The following is a 20306-nucleotide window of genomic DNA, read 5'->3' as shown; positions in this document are numbered from 1 at the left end:
GGATATGGGGCAGGCCATTTAGGATTGAGATGAGGAAAAGTTTCTTCACTCAAAGGGTGGTCAATCTGTGGAATTCTCTACCATAGAAGGCTGTGGAGGCCAGGTCACTGAGTACATTCAAGAAAGAAATTGATACATGTTTGGATATTAGGGGCATTAAGGGGTATGGAGAGAAAGCGGGAATATGGCATTGAGATAGAGGATCAGTCATGATCATATTGAATGACGGAGCAGGCTCGAAGGGCTGAATGGCCTACTCCTGCTCCTAGTTTCGATGTTTCAATGTTTATTGGCACATATGCCATTTTGTTGCCTTTGGGAGCTGCACTATACAAAAGCATCACTGATCCTTTTCCTGATGGCACCGGTAACCTACTTCTTCATGGACCTGGTAAACTAACAGTGGGCAGCACATAACCTGAGAAAACAGTGCCGACTCATCTACGTCTGCTCTTATTTCTTATGCTCTCCTATTCCTGGAATTGAATTGCAAAATAACAATGCTTGATGTGGCAATGGAGGAATCATATTTTCATGGCTCATGTGGCGTTTATTTGGGTGTAAACACGTAAACGCATGATTTTTTCGAAAGAGCGAACAGGCAAAGCTGACCTGTCTTTTCTTTTTACAGATACTGAGTGTTTCTTGTTTATTTTTTGTTTTAGGTTTCGAGAATTTGTAGTTTCTTCCAACTTGTAGATTAGTCGCTTGTATTCTGAAAGTCAGTGCTGCGGTAGGCTGCAGTATCTCAAGCACAGCAAATTAGATGTTTTTGCTATTATGCTTCCATAATTTCAGAGCTGAACCTTTATTTTCGGAGCTCCTTACTTGTAAATAGACTTTTATAAGACTGCAGATTTTTTTTTAAAAACCTGCAATTTCCTAATGATCCCCAAGTGCTCTTCTCAAGTGTCCCCTAAACAATGCTTAGAACAAATTCACCTTGATTTAATCAAATCATTGCACACTTGGTGGCATGCCTTGCCTGTTTTGTGTTATGTTTTCTTGTCAAAGCTGTCATTTAAATTATTTCTACTTTGTGCAAGGTTCAGAGCCACTCTGTGGAGCTCTGCAATAGTGGCTGTTACTTGCTTCCGCACTGGGGAGCCTTTCAGTGCCCCTCGGCCAGCTACTGTTTGAAGAAAGATGGGCAATTTTAAAATGAGCTGACTTGGATCTGGTCTTAAGCCAGATCGGGCCTCAGGAGGGAGTCTGAACACAGCATGTGAAGCACTAGGAATGATTATTTCTGCTATTTATGGTACATTTGCTGTAATGAGACACTCAACTTTGATCCCATTAATGTGTGTTGTTTAATTTAGCACCTGTGTATACCAACTGTAGTGTCTTGTACATTTAGTTGATGAGGGAGAATGAGAGAGGGACGGGGAAATGTCAAAGAAATTCCTAAACCTTGATTTTGTTGGACCCATGACCCAGTGGTCACTTCATCATCCTCCAGCAGAACAAAAATCAGAAAAAATTAATACATTTTAACCAGACAAAGAAATCTGCATAATGATTTCAGAGTTTTTGTTGCTGAACTTAACAATATTTTTGGAATAAACACAGTTGTATTTTGCTTAACCTTTTAAATTATCTCTACACAGGAGCATGCCCATCGGCCACAAGTATGAAGCAGTTCCTAACAGCATAGGGTAGAAATTGGCATGCATTGCCCCTGTATTTTGGGTGCAAAATGGGTGCAAAGCACACCAATTTAGCCCAATCAGTGTAGACTGGACCCACTGTTAAATTTATAGGGGACCTTTCATTTAGGCACCCCAAGCTATTCACCAACTATGCTGAAGAAATCTGAGGACCAATTTCTATTGATCCTCAGGTCCCTCAGTTCAGGTGTGCACTTATAGCACAGTGTCACGTAAAGGCCCAAAAATAGGCTTAGACCAAAATCTGCCGGTAAATTGATGTAACTAATTTCCTATTCTTACTTAGAAATCAAGGTCCATATTGCAGGGCACCACCTAATGTGGAAATAGAAAAGGAGAAAATGAGGGAAAATTGGGGATAAATGGTTAGAAAATGTCAAAATTGGTGACTAAGCAACCAATGGTAGGTGCCTGAAGCACTGCAGCACTTTGAGCGCTGGGTCCCATATTACCAAATGTAATATCAACTAATAGACTCCTTTCACTCCAATTAAGGTGGGAAGACATTTCCTCAGCTGCAGAACCAATGGATTCTATGTCACAGAGCAGCTATATAAAGAAAATTGGGTTGCTATCTGCCCATGATCATCTTCTGCAATCATCTGACAATTTGCACAATACCCTCCAAGTTGTGATGATAGCAATTGTGCAAGAGTCATATTTGTGGAGCTCTGGGTGGATACTGATCAAATTTACAGCCTGCCACTGAGCGGGTAGCAACTTTATAAGTAAAAGTCCTACATCTAGTCAGAGTCTATCATATGAATGCTCAGACTACCACTAGAATGGCTTTGGGCTCAAATGTAAAGAGCAGGTTCTTTTGTCTTGCTTCAACATGAAATCAGATTGAGAGAACCATAATATGAGGCTTTGTAATCTCAAGGGTTGCTTATAGTAAAGTCCAACAGACTGCTAGGCACTGTGCCAATGACTACTGATTACAGTAGTCTTTTCCAGGATGTCCAGGTGTACTTCAACACAGGGAACTCTAGGGGCATGTATAATGGGATCAAAAAGGCAACAGGTCCATCAAAAAGAAAACAATTCCATTAAAAACAAAGGCAGGGGAGGTCATCACCAACTGCAACAAACATTTGGAGAGATGGGTGGAACACTACCTTGAGTTGCACTCCAGGGAGAGCACAGTCACTGAGGAAGATCTAAACACTACAGAGAGCCTGCTTGTCATGGAAGAATTGAACCCGTAGTGGAGCAACTCAGCAAAGCTATTGACTTGCTTGCCATTGGCCAGCTCCACGTGATGATGCTATACCGCCTGAACTTCTAAAGAACAGGAAACTGACACTCCTGCAACATCTACACGAACTCCTCTGTCTCTGCTGGAGGGAGGGGGTCTCAGGACATGCACGATGCAAAGATTGTGACCCTGTACAAGAACAAGGATGACCACAGCAATTGTAACAACTATCGAGGCATGTCCCTGCTGAGCATCATGGGAAATGTATTTGCCCATGTTGCCTTGTCAGGCTGCAGATCTTAGCTGAATCCCAGTGTAGTCAGAACTGGAAGACCCCCAACTGACATGATCTTCTCAGTCTGGCAGCTGCAAAAGAAATGCCATGAACAAAGGAAAACACTTTATAATACCTTCATTAGTTTCACCAAGGCAATTGACCATATGAACAGAGTCAGTCTATTTAAGCTGCTGGAGTGATGTTGACTACAGTGCCAATGCCTGAAACAGACATTAGGCACTTTGCACATGGAAATGAGGAGCCTAACGTCTGTTTCAGGACTCCACTGCAAGATTGTTTCTCACTGAGGCAGTCAACACCAGTTTGGAGAATATACCTTAAATTTAAAATTCACCTGCTTGTTTTCAAAACATCCCATGTCCTTGGCCCCCCCTTAATTCTATAACCTCTTGTGGCTCTACAACCTTCCAACAGCTCAGCATTCCTCCAATTTTGATCACTACTACATTTCTGATTTTCTTCATCCAATTATTAGTGGCTGTGCTTTCAGTTACTGTGGCCCTATGCTTTGGAATTCCCTTCCTAAGCTTCTCTACCTCTCCAGCTCTCATCCTTTAAGACGCTCCTTAAGGCTTATCCCTTTGAACAAGCTTTTGGCCACCAATCCTAATGTGGCTCAGAATCAAATTTCATCTGATAATACTCCTATAAAGCATCTTGGGTATGTTACTATGTTAAAGGGGCTACATAAATGCAAATTATTGTTGCTGTTTGCATGCAGCCGAACAGAGGGTCCTTAAAGGCACTGTAGCTGGTCTCCATCAGCAAGGTAAGAGAGCCAGTGCTGCTCCTAGCTGCACATTCAAACAGGGCAGGCAACTGCCAGCCACCACTCCCTGATTACCACCACTTCCTCCACAACCACTGCCATTACTCCACACCTGGTCACCACTACCTCTTCCACTGTAACCCCCCGCCCCCCTTCCCAGTCGCCTCCCCTCATCACTTACCTGACAGCTGCTGCTGGGGTCGCAATGGCTCAATCCCACTTTGCCGGTAAGCTGCCCGTCTCTGCCTGCGACTCGCTGCTTTGATGGCAACGAGGCCCACAGTCGAATGTCAGATGCACCTTGAGCCTTCACCTTTCAGCCACAAGGATCATTTCTCTGCAAACTTTGCATGTCCAAAGTTTTGGGCATTAAATCTGTGTTCAGCTTCTGCTGGTGGTTTGCGCAAGGGTGCCATTACCCAATTGTAGACACCCCATGAACCATTTTTCAACCTTGTCTTCGCCAGATAAATTAGACACAAGGGGCTGACTTAAAATGAAAGATATGTGACTGCTGCCAGCAAAGCATACAATAACCTGCATAATCATTTGTAACTGGTCACCGACCGTTTAAACATTGATGGACTGGGAATTCTCACAGTTGCTAAACATCAGGGCATTGTGCCCAGGAGCCAGAAAGATGACATCGCTAACCATTTTGATTTGGGGGATCTTTTCACATGAAAATATTGTAGTTCCCTCTCAAATCACTGTTCCTTTTCCATCGGGAAAGTGATAAAGTAAAAAAAAAACACCGCAGATTTGAGAAATCTGAAACAAAAACAGAAGAAGCTTTAAGCCTGTTTAGACTTCCATCTTTTTCTGCTGTTTGCAAAGTGATTTAGGTTTCTTTGGAAGCAAAACATCAGTGTTTTGCTTGGTGCAAGGAATCTAAGGCATAAAAATTCAGAGCAGTGAAAAAAAGTGCATTTACATTGCAACTTTCGCAGCCAATTTTGAAGTGTAGTCACTGATGAAATCTAGAAGACGCAGCAGCCAATTTGTGCCCTGCAAGGTCCCGCAAACAGCAACGTGATAATGACCAGACAATCTATTTTAGTGATGTTAGTTGAGGGGTACATGTTGGCGGGAAAACCAGGTGGCGCTCCCCAACTCCCCCTCAAAATGAGGCCATGGGATTTTTTACCTCCACCTGAGAGGGCCTCAGTCTAATTCTCATCCAAAAGACAGCACCTCCAACAGTGCAGAATTCCCTCACTTTGGCACTGGAGTATCAGATTTTATTCTGGAGTGGAACTTGAGCCCTTTGTCCTCTGATTCAGAGCTGAGAGTGCTACCACTGACCCAAGGGGCTGAATTTTGTCCATGCGAGCAGGAAGCAAGAGTCGGGGCTGCCTTCGGGTCCTGAACGCACTCTAGTGGGGAACTCATTAAAGTTCATGTGGGTGGGCTCTTAATTGTCGTGGAGACAGATTTCCTATGAAATTAAAGGTGGCTGGCAGTTTCTTGAAGATGGTGGGCCAATCAGAGGCCTTCCAGCTTCAAAGAAGCACCCAGTTGCTGCACAAGATTAGTAACTGGGAGGGCGCTTCAACAAGAAGGTGCTTCAGCCTCGTTCTAAAATCTTCAAATAAAAAAACAGAGAAAAGCAGCCAGGCCACCACTGTGGGTGGTGGTGGCAGCAGAACCTCCTCTACAAGGTGGCCTTCAGCTGCACCCCCACTCAAGCAAGCGGGGAGGACTTGTAAGCCTGGAGCACCTGATGCTGGGTGCCCAACTCCAGGCAGTTCATCTGCCTCATGTCGTACCAAGAAACTGGAGGCCAACTGGAAACCCCAGTCAGCCTCCTTGCCTTACCTTGGGCTCTAAATAAACTTAATGCACTGCCCACCTCATGGGGGCAAGCAGCCCTCTGGAAATCATGTCATCTAAAATGACTGACCGTAGGAACGGGGTTGGGAAGCTGGCACACATGCCAGCCTCCTAATGACCAAGCCCTGTCTGCGACCATTCCCAATGTCGAAGGGACACTTAAATTCAGCACAGGTGGCTGACTGCCACAAACAGTCCTACTTCTGTGGTGGACAATATCAGCAGATTGGACAACTCCATTACTGCTTCCATGGTAACATCAGCCTTTGTGGACAGTTCTCTTCAGATGTTCTTGAGCAGGTGTGCCTAGATCTTTAAACAACACTTTTTTGGTCTGCCTGTGATGTATGAGCATTGTTCCTTACATCCCCTTCTACTTCCTGAGGCAGAGAGGAGCACTGACTGCATTTGTTGCAGTAACCAAAAATACCCAAGTTTCCCTTTAAGGCACGGTTGGGGACCCCTGGCTGGATCCGGCCCGTTGCACTTTTTCATCCGGCCCGTGATGAGATTTCAAAATCCGGCCCTGCCTCCCAACGCGTGCTTCACTCTGGGCCAGCCAGCCCGCAGCCATATTCTTATGCCTGAGCCTCAGCCACAGTTACCAGAGGCCCAGGCTGGGGGACAGAGCGAAGCCCGAGATCCGGGAGCAGGAATGCATGGCAGGGACAGGAAGCTGCCGGTTGCCAATCAGATGGTAAGAGAGAGAGAGACAGAGTGGGAAAGGAGAGAGAGACAGACAGAGTGGGAAAGGAAAGAGAGACAGACAGACAGAATGGGAATCAGAGAGAGGGAGAGAGACTTTTATGTCTTGAGTCTATGAGTTCACTAGTCGAGTAAACTCGAATTGCATGCCTTCGTATATACTTGTTAGTTGTTGCTCACTATCAATAATGGAAAGAGACTGACATAAGAACAAACTGTGATTGTTTATTGCAACAGAAGGCAGAGCACTAAATCCTTGCATGCTCCTACAACCATCTCCAGCACTAGACTTAATGTTAACTGGCAGCAAGCGCTGCACAGTGATTTGTCAATACTGTCACATGGTTAGTACACTTGCATTCTCTTAACGGTATTTGGTATTCCACTTAACCACATCCCCTTCACTTCAAAAATACAGTTGACAAACTTGATAACATGTGAACTATTCGCACCAATAACTGTTTACAAATCTAGTCTCTCAGGAGGCTTTCTCGGACGTGTTGAGCATTGCAGTTCAACAACCTTGGCTGGTTTTTCTGAGACCTCCTTTTCAGGGACAGTTGTCCACTAGGTTCATCAGTGGAAATTGGTAGGTCTGTCTCTCCGACCCCCTCAGGTCCCACAGGCCCCATCTGTACTTCCAAATCGTGTGACCTGTCCTCTACATGTGGCACAGACCCAAGCGTAGATGAAGACTGCATTTCTTCTTGTGGGACTGGCGTTCTTTTGTGGAGAAGATCCACGTGTCATCTAATTATTTGGCTGTTTACCAATACATTATAAGAGAGGGATCCAGTTACTGCACTCACCTCACCTAACAGTCATTTGGGCCCATCTCCAAAGTCCTTCACAAGGACCGCATCTTCCACCGTGAAAATTCTTTCACAACCATGAACATCATGACTGGTCTTCTGTGCCTCTTGGCTTTTCTCTACCCTCCCCTCTAAATTTGGCCAGATCGTTCACGAGAACGATCCCAGGAATGAAAGGCTTAACATATGAGGAATGTTTAAGGACTATGGGTCTATACTCGATGGAGTTTAGAAGGATGAGGGGTGATCTGATTGAAACTTACAGAATACTGAAAGGCCTGGATAGAGTGGACTTGGAGAAGATGTTTCCATTAGTAGGAGAGACTAGGACCCGAGGGCACAGCCTCAGAGTAAAGGGAAGACCTTTTAGAACAGAGATGAGGAGAAACTTCTTTAGCCAGAGAGTGCTGAATCTATGGAATTCATTGGCACAGAAGGCTGTGGAGGCCAGGTCATTGAGTGTATTTAAGACCGAGACAGATAGGTTCTTGATTGGTAAGGGGATCAAAGGTTACAGGGAGAAGGTGGGAGAATGGAGTTGAAAAACTTATCAGCCATGATTGAATGGCAGAGCAGACTCGATGGGCCGAATGGCCTAATTTCTGCTCCTATGTCTTATGGTCTTATAAGGATCAGGTGGGTGTGGAGACAACTCTTCATTAGTAGCTCTGCAGGGGCAATGCTGGTCGTTGGGTGTGGCGTGGTCCGATATGCGAACAAGAAGCGGGACAATCTCGTGCCGATGGAATCTCCTTCCATCTTTCTCATCCTGGGTTTAAAGATTTGGACTGCCCGCTCAGCCATGCCGTTCGATGCTGGGTGGTGGGGTGAGGTGTGATATGGGTAATGCTGTTAAGGGTCGTGAACCTGTGGAACTCCCCGCTGGTAAAAGTGGTCCTGTTGTCGGACACAAGGACCTCTGGCAACCCATGCACTGCAGAACTCTGCTGCAAACAGCCTATGGTGGCAGCCGATGTGGGCAACTGGACTTCATAGACGTCCATCCATTTGGAGTGGGAGTCAATTAGTAAAAGGAACATTGCGCCCAAGAAGGGTCCCACATAATCGATGTGGAGGTGCACCCATGGCTGTCCCAGCCATTCCCATGGGTGCAATGGAGCTAAGGGGGGGGAGCTTTTACACCTGCTAACATTGAAGACAGCTTTTGACCAGGGTTTCTATATCCAAGTCCATGCCTGGCCACCACAAATAGCTGCGTGCGAGCATCTTCATTCTGCTAGTGCCTTGGTGAGCACTATGTAGCTTAGCTAATAACAACCTTCACCCCCTCAAGAGCATGATAACCTTTGCTCCCCAGAGTAATATGCCGTCCTGGCAGAGAGTTCATATTTGTGATCAGAATAGGGCTTCATCTCCTCGGGTTTAGATCCATCTGACCAACCATTCAAGACCTGCTCCTGGACATTAGACAATAAGGTTTGTCCACTCATGAATTTGTCTGGTCTGAACAGGGGAGGAATCCAGAAAATTTAGCACTCAGACCAGTTCCTGGGGAATCGGAGCCTCACCGTTATTATCTGGCAGGGAAAGATGGCTTAGTGCATCAGCATGTGCGATTTGACCACCTGAACGGTGAACAAAAGTGTATTCATAGGCGGCTAATATTAGTACCCAAGTCTGGATGCGAATCGATGCAATAGTGGGTATCGCTTTATCTTCCCCAAATAATCCCAGTAGGGGTTGAGGTCGGTTATAATATGGAAATGCGACCAAGGAGATATTGATGAAACTTCCAACGCCAAACACAATAGATAAGCCCTCTTTTTCAATTTAGGAATATCGTCGCTCTGCGACACTGAGTGTGTGAGATTTGTAACCAATGGATCATTCGAAGCCATGGGCCATCCGATGTGAAAGGACAGTCCCTGTTCCACAAGGGGACGCATCGCATGTTAAAATTAATTCCTTCTTGGGGTCAAAATGGACCAACAAAGCCGATAATCTTAACAATCACTTCACTTTCAGGAAGGCATCCTGGTGTGGGGCTTGCCAACTCCATATCTGGTTCTTCTTAAGCAGGCTGCACAACGGGGCCAGCACAGTTGAGAGGTTTGCGAGAAATTGGCCGTAATAGTTTACCATGCCAAAGTAGGCTTTAAGCTCAGTGGTATATCTTGGGGCAGGTGCCTCGCGAATGGCCTGGACTTTTTCTTCCACAGGATGCAGGCCCTGCGCATCAACCTTGTGGCCCAAGTAAACTATCTCCTTAGCTTGGAATAGACACCTCTCTCATTTTAAACGTACTCCCGCTTGTGCAATGCGTTTGAGCACCTCTTCTACATTTGCTAAGTGTCCATCGTCAGTCAGTCCCATGACCAATACGTCATCCAAGTAAACAATAATATGGCACAATCCTTGGAGCAAGTTTTCTATCATTCTTTGGAAAATAGCACACGCCGAGGAGACCCCAAATGGTAAACGTTTGCATTGATACAATCCTCGGTGTGTTTTAATGGTGACGAATTCCCAAGAGTCCTTTTCCAACTCTACCTGCTGGTAGGCATGGTTCATGTCTAATTTCAAATACGTGGTGCCCCCTGCCAACTTCGAATACAATTCCTCAATCCTGAGTATCTGGTGTCTATCAAGTTTGGCCACCCTATTGACAGTTAGCTTATAGTCACCGCATAAACGCACACTTTGGTCCGGCTTCAGTAGAGGTACGATGGGTGCCGCCCACTCAGAAAATTGCACCGGTTGTAGGATGCCCAATTTTGCCAGTCAGCCCAGTTTGGTTTCAACCTCATCCCATCGAGCATAAAAGACTAGCTTGGCTCTTACAAGTCTAGGGGATGGGTATGGGTCTACATGGAATCTGGCCTGTAGCCCTCGAGTCCTTCCTAACTCGTTGTTGAAAACGGAAACATACTTTTGCAACAATTCCTGTAAGCCTTTTGTTGTAATTTGAAAAAGTTCAGCCCATTTCAAGTTATCTTTTTGAGCCAGTTGCGGCCTATTAAGCTGGGGCCCCTTCCAGCTACCACTATCAAGGGCAACCTTTCAGATTGATCGTCATACATCACTGAAACTTGACATAACCCTTTCAGTCTTATTTCTTCACCTGTGTATGTTCTCAGTTTAGTGTCTGAAAGTTCCAATCTTAAAGGACGGGTTCCTTTATTCAAGTGTCTGAATGTATATTTACCAATGACGGACATCGACGCTTGAGTATCAACTTCCATCTTAATGGGTTGTCCATTGACTCTAATGACTACTTGGATTTGCTCGGTTCTACCCACTTTCAGTTATATAATGAATGGGTGTCTGATTCTATTTCTTCTGGTTCTTCCATGAGACATATTTCACGATTTCTCCCTTTGTCTTTAAAATGCTGTCTCAGCCTATCTCTGCAATGCTGCCTTATGTGACCATAGCAGTGGCAGAAAAAGCATTCGACTTCTTTGAATTGTCAATCGCCCACTGGTTGTTTGGATGCATTTCCCTCATTCGTTTTGTGGGTTTTCACTGTGGTACTGCTTTTTTTATGATCTGTACAAAGGGGGCGTTTCCCACCTTTCTGTGGGGTTCGAAGCGTTCGGGACTTTTGTTGCCGGCCTGTCCCACCCTACCAGATGGACGGCACCATTTTGTGCATCTCTTATAGCTTCCGAATTTCTAACAGCAATCTCCATGGCTGTGGCTAATTCTAATGCCTTATTGAAGTCGAGATTAACTTCGGCTAGCAAACACGTTTGAATAGTATCTCTCTAATGCCACATATCAGTCGGTCTCTCAACAGACCACTAATGGACATTCCGAATTCGCAATGTTCAGTTAATGCCTTTAAGACAGCCACATAGTCAGCTATTGTCTCCCCTGGAAGCCTATCCCGTGAATTGAATTGAAGCTCTGCGTAGTAACTGAGGGCTTTGATCTCAGGTGGCTTTGTACAACTTTTATTAACTCGTCAAAAGTCTTTGAGTCAGGGGTGTTAGGTGACGTGAGGCTACGGATCAGCCTGTACATTGCGCTCCTGCATGCGGACAAAAGAATCACTCTCTTCTTTTCCTCCCCCGTGATGTCGTTAGCGGTAAAAAAGAACATTAGGCACTCGACATACTGAGAGCAGTCATTTGAAATGGGGCGGAATGGATCGACACGCCCGAACTGCGGCATCATGAACAACTGCAAGGGGACTGCACTTCTGATGGGCTTCCTGGTTAATGAGGAATTCAGGTTTTTGGCTTACCACGGCTTTCTTGACTACCATCGATTGATTCATGTTTTGCCTTCTGCGGAGTTGCCCTCTCTCTGGGGTCTCTTACAATTTTACGTCCATAGCCATTTTTCTTGTATGCAGCACTTTAAATGTAATGCCACTTTAAGAGCAGTCACCTTTTTTTTAAACTTGGGCTGTCTCTGCAGCTGTCGGCTTTTCAGGGCTGTGTTTGTATTTGCTGCATTTTTCGCATTTTGGCGGGATCCCCAAACTAAGCATGGTGAAAACCGCGCATAACTTAAGTTATAGTGGGTATGGTGAAATGGATCTTGATCTGATTCCCCCTCTTGCCCACACACACACACACACTTTCTGCTATTTTCCACAAATCTCTGGAATGGTTTCTGTTTCTGGTCACAAGTTTACAGAAAAGACCAATCATAAATATCAGAAAATATCAGAAACATTCAGAAAGCTTAATGCGGACTTTTATCAGCACTGACGCAGCAGTTGGCGATGCATCACAAAGAAAACAGATCTTTTTTTAAAATTCAAGTTGCTCAGTATTCAGGGAGAGTAGGATTCTCATGAAAACGTATTTCGCATGTTATCTCATAAGCTCGACATTCTTCAGTATTAAAAACAATAAAACTCATATGACTTTCATAAAAAAAAATAAGATGAAGAGTTTCCCCAAACGCTCAGGTGACCCAGTTCGGAACTAAGTCACACAGGCCAGGAAGGTCCAATCTTCGGCCCCTGCGTTGTGCTCAATGAGTTGATCTTTGGAGTCCATCAGTGCTCTTCAGCAAGAGACAAGAAAAGCTATTTACCAGTGTTTCCTGCTTCTAGTTGTTTTCCAAGGGCAGGAATTTTCTGTCAGTGCAGGGGACAGGCCCGACACGCGATGACCTGCAATGACCTCGGACATGCATCCTGACATCATCACGCGTCATCCTGATATTTCATTCGGCGGATGCGCGCCGGAGTCGGCTGTGCGCTCACCAAAATGTAAACGGCCTATTCAGGCCATTAAGAAATTAATTGAGGCACTTGCAAAAAGCCCAAGTGGCCTTCGTGTTTTTCAGGAAACCTGATCCACGAGCAGGATGCGGTTTCCTGAAGCTTTTATTAAATAAATAAATACATTTTCATAAATTTAAAAACATGTCCCAACTTATGTGGAGAGGATATGTTTAAACAAGTTTTTAAATAATTTATTTAATTGTTTTAATATCCATTCAATCTCCCTGAGGCAGCTCCACGCCTCAGGGAGATTGCTGCGCTCTTTCCCGACTCTCCCTCCTCTCCCCGCCCACATAGGTAGCGCTGAGCGCTACCGGTCGCTTATCACACTGGGCGGGCCTTAATCGGCCCGTTGAGGTTAAATGGCGGCGTGGAGCCGATCGCCGCCCGTGATCAGCTCCGTGCCCGCCCCTGCCCAGTCTGCCCGCCATAGGAAAAATACTGGTCCAAGTGCTGCTGAAGTGTATGTGCATGAGTGAACATTGGGCGAGGATGTATTGGGTTAGTCTGTGATGCAATCAGGCATTAATTATCTAATGACTGGACTCATGCAGCAGAAAAGTCACTTGGTCAATGCACTGAAAGGAACATGTTTAAAAAATAAAAGATAAGAAAATTAGAGGAGGGAAAAAAAAAACCTGAAAATTGTGTCACGTGGCATTGTGTCACCTATTTTTCGAGCACTAGATAGACAACTAAGACTCCTAAATGGTGAGCAGGGTGTATGCTGCCCATCATATTAGGTAAGGAGAGACAAGAGGCTCCCTTCAGCAGCACCAGAAACATAGACAACTTATGGTGCAGAAGGAAGCCATTTGGCTCATTGTGTCTGTGCTGGTCAAAGAAGAGCTATGCAGTCTAATCCCACTTTCCATCCCTTGGTCCGTAGCCTTATGGGGTGAAACAGTCCAAATGCATACCTAAGTATTTTCTAAGTGTGATGAGGGTTTCTGCATCTACCATCCTTTTAGAAAAGGAGTTCCAGAACCCCATCACCCTCTGGGCGAAACATTTTCTCTTCAACTTCCTTCTAATCCTCTACCAATTACTTCTATGCCCCCAGTTATGGAGACAGGCCATTGCATATGCACATAATGCCTCCTTGAGGTTCCTGCAACAAAACTAGTTTGCCCTGAGGCAGACAGCACCATCACAGCAATACAAAAGGAAACACACCCTACAGAAACCCTGCAATAAAAAGGGCAAATGAGTATGGATCTAGGAGTAGCAATCCCTCCTCCCGACACCCAATCAAACCCTCAGCACCCACCACCGAAGTCCACAATCATCCCCTCCCCACCTGAGGTCTAATATTGGAGTAGCACTCTGCCTCTCCCAGTTACTGATCCCTCCCCTACTTACCTGAGAACCACTACCGGCAACCTAAACCTTTTTTTGGTTTTCTCTGCTGGGACAGATCGCACAGCATCAATCTCATGGCAAAGTGATCTCGGGTCCGATAGCAAGAGGTCCTCAGACTTCCCCATTCTGATGCAGGGTATTTACACTGTATGGTGGGGAATATCAAATTTCTGGACCAATAGGATTTAACACAGGTGCCTGGAATTTTTCTAGTGGGAAACTGGAGAAGACCTCTTGGATAAATGCAGAAAAATGCCCAATCACACAGTGTCTCCAAGGGTACCGCTGATCTCCCAGAGACATTGTGCACATCCTAACACTCTTTTCTCCCTTTGGAGAATGTTATGGAATGTTGGAAGTATTTTCCCAGCTGATTAACAACCTGTCTTGAGCCACATGCACATTTCTTCCGTGGTCAACAAACCCCAGAGTGGGGCTTGAACTCAGGCAGGAGCGCTGGCAACTCAGCCACGCAGGCTGCACTGCCATCAAACTTACAGCAGGAAAATTCGGAACTGGGAAGGTTTTCTCGGTGGGGTGGGTTAACCTCAAAATTCCACATCTTCTCATTATCTGTCAGAACTCCCATAAAAAAAATACTCTAGCGAGAAGTGTTTAATTTAAAAAGATAAACAAAGCTATAAGAAATAGTTTAAAAGTAAAGAAGAAAGGCATTTAGCAGTTGAAACACCTAATGAGCTTTTTCAAATGTTTATCCACCAACTGCAGTTTACATTTTGAATAAACACAATTACAGTATCTGAAAGTTATTTTCACCACAGGGTCTCCTCATGTTCAATATCAAATAACAGGGCCTGTGACTTTTTTCCATCAGCAGCTGTACCTCTTTCTGCTCATTATATTTTATGGTTTCATACAATGCTGCCTCAGGTTGGGCTCAGAGGAAATGTGGAATCGATAAGCATCGACTTTAAAAAAAAAACATGCAGTTTGCTCCAGTATCGATGTCCCTGCACACTGAAATAAAATGAAGGAAACAGCCTTATGACTGTAAAATTTTATCCATTTGCATAACTAGTCACTAATTTTAGACATATGTAGATATCCATTAGAAATAAAAGCTGGCGTTTGGAAACAGCTGCCTGTGCAATATATGTTACAGCTGAGTGCACGCTTTGGGTTTTCAACACTGTACATTTATAGTAAATTTAAAAATACTGCGCTATTTTCCAGTTGTTAAACAGGATTTTACAACTTATATCCAAAGTTCACACCATGTTGAAGAATGCTGGAGTTATTTAATGGAGAATGGGGAGTCTTCAATCAATTTATATTGTATCCAGTCCTTTATGCAGGTGAGTTCGGGTTTAAGCTGGGAGGTTACTTAACATTCTGCTTGACTTTGCTATGGCTCTCGTTATACAGTGCCCATGATACCAACACCACTGGCCACCCACTTGTTTACAATAATTAAAACATTTCCACACTGGATTTTTCTCCAGATGGTTCCAACTCATTACCAGAAATTATTTTGCTATTTTCAGGTATGACGTCTGAGTATACAATCATTTATAGCATTTGGATTATGATACATCCCAATGTGACCTACTAACCATTGCTGATATGTGAGGTCCATAATGTACTTGGTTATGTATAATTTATTATTATTTTGCTTCTGGCTTGTTGCGTTGCCTGTGTCTATATTTATATTTACAGGAAATAATATGGTTAGGAGAAATTGGTCAAATAAGTGTGAACTTGCTGACTTACTCAAATTGTGCAGCCTCCTAATGTGTTTCAATAGTGGCGTGCCCAAGGGAGGCACAGAATGTCCTTGTAACCTTGGCACTGTTCCGGGTAGTGGGAATGCTAGATTCTATTGCTTTCCCATAAACGACATATTGATTAAATGTTCCTTATATTTAACTATTTTTTCACATTAAAAAAAAATCTTCATTTTAGTTCCTCCTACCGTGAATGTGTCAATTCATGTTGGGATAGGGACAAGGAGCCACATGATACCTCACTATGTACCCAGTCTCGAGCTGAAATGCTGAAGGCTGAAATTTCCTCAGGCAAAGGAGATTGAGGGATGATCTAGTTCAGACATATAAGATGATTAAAGGATTTGATGGAATAAATAGAGAGAAGCTACTTCCTCTGGTGAAGGGAGTCCAGAACAAGTGAGCATAATCCTACAATTAGATCTAGGCCAGTCAGAGATTTATCAAGGAGTTCTTCGCACAAATGGCAGTGGAAATCTGGGACTGTCTCACCCAAAAAGCTATTGAGGCCAGGTCAATTGAAAATTTAAAACTGAAATTGATAGGTTTCTCATTTATGTGATGGGCGGAACGTCTTTTTGACTTGACAGTAGCATCCTGTTAGTGGGGAATACCACTCATGTTGCTACTGCATAGTAATAGCATGAAACAGCTAGTTTCACCTGCTGCTCAAATTTTTGAGACACCTTATCCTTCCACGGTAATCTGAGGTAGACTAGGCGCTTTTCAAGACCAAAAATGGCGGCCTTGGGCCCATTCATGAGTTTGTGCAAGATACAGTGAGCAATGATCTGATCGGGGCACCCATTATCCTGCAGGATGGCTTTGATGCACCCTATTTCAGCACCAAGTTTGCAAGTTGAGCAAATAGCTCGGGCCCTATTTATGAGATTGTTGATAAGGCCAATCTTATAGCGTGTGGAGATATAGGAATCCCAATGCATGTATTGACCAGTGAAGGTCGGCTTGCAGTAGACAGTAGTAGAGAGCCCACTGGCAGATTTCTCAACTAGTACTTTGGGGAAAAGGAGCTTATTTGACTACTCCATTTCAAAGGTGAATTTGAGTGCAGGATGGAGCCCAATAAGTTGTGTAAGGAAATTCTTACATGCAGCTACGGATTCAAATATAGCAAATGTATCATCTATATATTGGAAACATGCAAGGGGCAGGAGGTTAAGTATCATTCCATCAAAGATGCGTTTCTCGCGGAAACCGACAAAGGTGTTTGCGAGAGCTGGGCCTAGAGGTAATCCCATGGCAACACCATCTATTTGGGCATACGTGGTGTCATTAAAACTGAACTCAACTACATGAGTTGCTGAGTTCATAAATTCAATGCATGTAGATTCAGACAGAAAGAGCATGTCCACACATTGCATCTTTTTCAACTGAACAAAAGCTTGGAAGGCAGCCATTCCCAGGTTCATTCCCCATGGCAATGCCTTGACCAATCAGAGTCAACCTGCCTGGTTTGAATTGGAACAAAAACTTTGTAGTTAACTGTTTCCTGGTGCATTCCCCATGGCAACGGCCCTACCATTCAGAGTCCACTAGCCAACCAATCAACACTCTCTCCTCATGCAGTATAAATTGTTCCCTTTACTATTGGTATTCTTGCAAACTGTTCGGATGAGTGCAAGACAAAAAGCTTTAACAGCATGTCTCCTTTATCAACAGGGTACAACAGGTTAGGTCAGGGTACTAAGGCAGGTAAGTGGAGTTAAGAAGCAGATCAACCCTGATTTAATTGAATGCTGGAACAGGCTACAGAGCTTAATGGCCCACTCTTACTCCTATGTTCCTCCACTATTCTGCCCAATAGCAGTAAAAAATAAAGAAAAATCAGATGGCGTGTCTACTGTCACATTCCCACTCCAGTCTCTATTTCTTTCACCATAGCTGTCCCTTCCCTTCCCATCCCACCACATGTAAATTATGGTGGGAAGATGGAGCCTAAAATGTACATTTCCCTGCCTTCCTCCACTGTTTCTACCAACCCCAAAGACTGGCAGGTGATCAGTGGCAACTGCCCCAATTATGGATTGAAGAAGGTTGATGGAGTGAAGATCCCTTCCATTCACTAGGCCTCAGACTCTTGCTTTTTTGGCCTTAGACTGGACCAAAGCCTAAAAACTACAAGCCATTTCTGGATCTCTTCTAAAATTTGTAGCTGAATACCTTATTTATTTATTTATTTATGTTCTTCCACTCTACTATTCTCGGGACAGCAGCATTGATGCAATGACAATGTACACCATCAAATTTAATAGTGGAATGAACATTTGAACCATGGTCCTCAATGGCTCAGATGGTAACTGCATCATGTCCTGTGGAACTAAGTTATACAGAAGAAAAACAAATTTAGCCACTGTTTATACTCCTGATCAATGGTACGGTTGACATACATGGATATTAAGTGAAGACTGTTTGGAAATCACTGTAATTTCAATCCAAAGTCATATATCTTGTCAGCACTCACTATCTCGGATCACATATGTAGAATAGCTGTTGGCATTTAATGAATTGCACTTCAGCACAAGAGGGGAGAATTCTGGAGTCAAAAAATAAATTGAAACAAAAGCAACTTGCATTGAAACAGTTAAAAATGGAACAAATTATGGGCATTCCTTACTTGTTCTGGCTGCTCTTGCTGGCTTGCTGCTGATGAGTAGCCATTACTGCTGGACCCAGCTTGATTCATGGATTGTCCCTTGAGGAAAAATGACTGTCAGACTTTATATACAAATCTCCCTGTTTGAGTCCAGGTTCCAAGTATTCATGTCTGATGGGGTGATGTTGGACTAAATCCAGAAAATAAAGCAATAACAGCTGGTCTTAATTATACTAACTACAGCAAAGCTACATCGGCACATGGTTAGCTTTCTTTGGCTCCATAAGCAACTCAATAAGATTTTTTTTTCCCCTCTTTCAAAGCTGTAACACATTTTTGTGATGTACTGAGCCATTTGGTTTTGTTTAGTCACAATGGTGGAGCTGCAAGCTCTGTAATAAACACACAATAGCCGAGAAGACATCTCATTTCTTAAAAATAAAAATGATTGTAACAATTGCCTTAAGGATGCAGTTGGCAGTCAGTTAGGTAAACAGAATGAAAATGGGTGCCTTCAAGGAACTCAGAAACATGTCCAAATCAAATGAACCATATCTGTCACAACAGTTAAGCATTTCTCCAAAATAACCATTTTATTTCGTTGTTTTGTACTGCTGCATTTTGTGATACTTGTTTTCTATCCTATCTATTTTAATTCTTATATCCTAATGCACATAGCCTAGAATTTCTTTTTGCCCATAGCATTTGAGTGGATTTAACAGTCGTGGGAATATTTGCCTCCTTTGCCGATAAATATATGGATGATAGAATTCTCTTCAAATGTCCTACTAGCCATTAAAGTTCAGCAGTAATGCCAGAACCATCAAAATTCAATTAATTTAATAATTTACGTGCAGATTACAATTTTCTATCCCAGTTCTCAAAGTAAATTATTGCTGATATTTAGTCCAACTGAAAGTTGGCCATGGAGCTTCTTAATCAATATAAATGTGTTGGCGGTAACATACCCACCAACATGACTTATGAAGCAGAAGGAGGAGGAGGAGGAGGAGGAGGAATTCCCAATGGCAACAGTGCCCAGAATTATCTTTGCACTTACTGACAGGAAATGCTCAAGGCTTTTTAGATCCAGACCACATATATTCACAAATGCAAAGCATCTAAGAGCAACATACTTTCTACTGTGCGCCCTTAAAGTAACAGCAGGCAACAATTGTCTTTCAAACAAATCTGTCAGATCCCATTCTGCAGATTAATCAGCCATCAATCAATGTGCTTAAAAAGCTACACACAGATGCATTACAGTAAATTAGCGGAAGACCCCATTATATCAAAGTGCATCACATATATTAGATAACAGATGTAAGAGAAAAATAGCTCACTCTCAAACAATTCACATCCTAGTATTGTTATTCAGAATAGAATTTTTCCCCGAATTTTTCCCCAGCTTCTTGGAGATGATGCCTCATGTTGAGATAAAGTTCACTGGGCAGCACTGTCCTCTGGTACTTCCCCCAGTGACTCTATGTGATAATTTACCTTAAGCAGTGGGGTATTCATCAGGGAGCTATTATAGCACAGCTCGTTTCTCTACTCATTCAGCATCTACATGTGTGTATTTCCAGCAGGGGTCACTGCATAGTGATCAGGAGTGTGAAATCCAGCCAATTTTAACTGACTGGGTTGCTCCCAAGTTGTATAACATCAATTTGAAGCTGGCTTTTAAAAGAAGATAAATTGAAATGTTCCCATTACTGTTCTGCAAGTGATTTTTTTTTTTCCTGAGTTTTTAGCATACTCAGCTCTACAGTGTTTACTGGTAATCTATCAAAATTCCAGAATATCTAAACACTATAGTGTCACCACGGGTGACATTTCCATGGCCTTAGCAATGCAAGGAGCATCATTTTCCATGGAGTATTTGAAATCTAATTATTTACTTATTCCCATAACTCTTAAGCATTTTTCTAATCCAATTTCCCAGCCCGCATGGAATAACACAGTATATATCTTATATCTTTCTTTGTTGGGAGTTTGTTACACATATCCATTACTATGTGGGGGAAACATTCTTCCAGTCTCTAGTCTTGCTTAAGACCTGTTCATTTTGTATTTATTTTCTTCAATAAAGGG

The 20306-nt window shown here is 43.5% G+C and overlaps 1 long non-coding RNA gene across 1 annotated transcript; it reads right to left on the bottom strand.

The window, feature by feature from the left end:
- Window positions 1-14633: 14633 nt before the first annotated feature.
- On the bottom strand, window positions 14634-19775 carry LOC144682098 (uncharacterized). The gene is made up of 3 exons (XR_013576946.1): window positions 19713-19775; window positions 18234-18311; window positions 14634-14831 (listed from the first exon to the last, which is right to left on the bottom strand). It is a non-coding gene; the product is annotated as an uncharacterized LOC144682098 (long non-coding RNA).
- Between the last annotated feature and the right edge of the window lie 531 nt (window positions 19776-20306).

The sequence above is a fragment of the Cetorhinus maximus genome, chromosome 1, assembly GCF_964194155.1.
Source record: "Cetorhinus maximus chromosome 1, sCetMax3.hap1.1, whole genome shotgun sequence".
In the NCBI taxonomy this organism is placed as follows: domain Eukaryota; kingdom Metazoa; phylum Chordata; class Chondrichthyes; order Lamniformes; family Cetorhinidae; genus Cetorhinus; species Cetorhinus maximus.
Note: the sequence above shows the minus strand (reverse complement) of the source record. Positions and strands in the feature narration are given on the sequence as shown.